Source organism: Diaphorina citri, unplaced genomic scaffold (assembly GCF_000475195.1).
Source record: "Diaphorina citri unplaced genomic scaffold, Diaci psyllid genome assembly version 1.1 scaffold30, whole genome shotgun sequence".
Classification (NCBI taxonomy): domain Eukaryota; kingdom Metazoa; phylum Arthropoda; class Insecta; order Hemiptera; family Psyllidae; genus Diaphorina; species Diaphorina citri.
The window spans coordinates 475,067-477,046 of NW_007377468.1; positions in this window are offsets into that span (position 1 = coordinate 475,067).

Sequence of the window (1,980 nt, forward strand, 5' to 3'; positions counted from 1 at the left end):
CCAATCATCCCGTTCTTCCTTTCGCGTTTTGAGTAAACAAATTTGAACTATTCCTGAATCAAAAGTTCTCCTTTGAATATCAAAACCAAGCTGTCATCTAACATGTCTAACTCTAACAAATTAAAAAGGATAAGCCCCATTTTTAAACCCAACAAATTGAGGAGGCCAAACCCAATAATCAAACCCCAAACGAGGGTGAATGCCAAGTTCAAACGTCATAAACTAAGCGGGATAAACGGTATTTTCAAAACTCACATGTTCGCACTGCTTTTGATCTCCGTTTTGGACATCGCCACCTCTACCTCAGTGTCAAATAGTGACAGTGCAGTGTTAATAAGTGACAATTCGAACAAATTGAGGAGGCCAAACCCAATAATCAAACCCCAAACGAGGGTGAATACCAAGTTCAAACGTCATAAACGAAGCGGGATAAACGGTATTTTCAAAACTCTCATGTTTGTCGCACTGCTTTTGATCTCCGTTTTGGACATCGCCACCTCTACCTCAGTGTCAAATAGTGACAGTGCAGTGTTAATAAGTGAAAATTCGTCTAGGGATTTGACGTCATTGTACAACTTTTGGTTTTTAGTGACGGGAGTTTAGACTTCATTAGTTCATTTGGTGACGGGCTTGTAGAACACTTTTCGCGCGGGATGACGGATCAGTACCTAGGCTTAAGCCCTTATCACACCCGGCGTAGTTCGTTGACCCCATTCAGGGCTATGCTATGAATGTATTTTAGAATATAGACTTCCACCGGCCGGGGCCGAGGCCCACCGCACCGCCCGTTCGCGAGTGTGCGGTGGTCAGTAGCATTATGTGCGGTGGTCAGTAGCATTGTGACGGCTACCCACCCGTGACGGACTACCCACCTTTTCATCTCACCCAGTCTGAGGAGGGTCGGGAAAAGCCAGCACGCGATTACCCAGATGGTCACCCATCTGGACACCAACCACCAATTACATCTGAATAAAATCAACTCATAGAATAATAACTTGTTCGACTGATTGGTATCACACAACGTTGCTTAACTTCAGCGATTCATTGGAGATTCGGAGGTGGAGGTAGATGTCTGATAGAGATTTTCAACTAATCAGACCATGATTACGTTTGCAAACTAGCCCGAATGAGTCATTCCATTTCAAATAGGTCCCAAAGGTGAGCTAAGTTCTACGAGTTGAATAGGACGGGACGTTAGGAATATGTGGTACCATTACTAAAGTAAAAGGACATTTATTAGAATTAATTAAAGTAAAGGGACATTTATTAGAATTAATTAGAGTAAAAGGACATTTATTAGAATTAAGTACCTAATAAAGAACCGAAATTAATCCTTATTTCCAATTTTCCACTCCCCTTAGATATCTCAATGTCCGTGTACCCTAGAACAGGCGCTGGCGGACAAAGGCCGATTTCTTCCTGACTACGACTGTGACATAGACTTGAATCCAAACTGTTTCTACAACAAGGGAGCCAGACATTGTGTGCGTACTGGAGCTCCCAGGTAAGACTTTGGCATATCTCCGTCTATCAGTACCTAGGTACTTACTTTTAGTTTGCTTTACTATGCTTCCATGTTCAGCTCGTCCAACAAAATGTACATCCAGAAAAGAGCGGTCTGGAATGTCTGGTTGGCCTTGTCATTAGCATGCAAAAGGTCTAACTCTGTGCAAGGTTTCTTCAAAAGAGGACATACAAGTAAATCTATATATCAGTAGTTGTGTAACTGTGTACATAATAATTATGTACTTGGATACCTTACCCTTAGTTAACAAAAGAGGAAATTATGGGGGCACGGTTGGTCCAGTGGTATCGCGCTTGCTTGCCATGCAGAAGGTCCCGGGTTCGAATCCCACCATCGACAAAAATTTGTACTCATTTTTCGATTGCAAATATTTCAATTGAACCGATATCAATAGTGCCAATCGGGCCCAATATAAATCTTCCAAAATCCAAAATAAATAATACTATCCTCTCTTC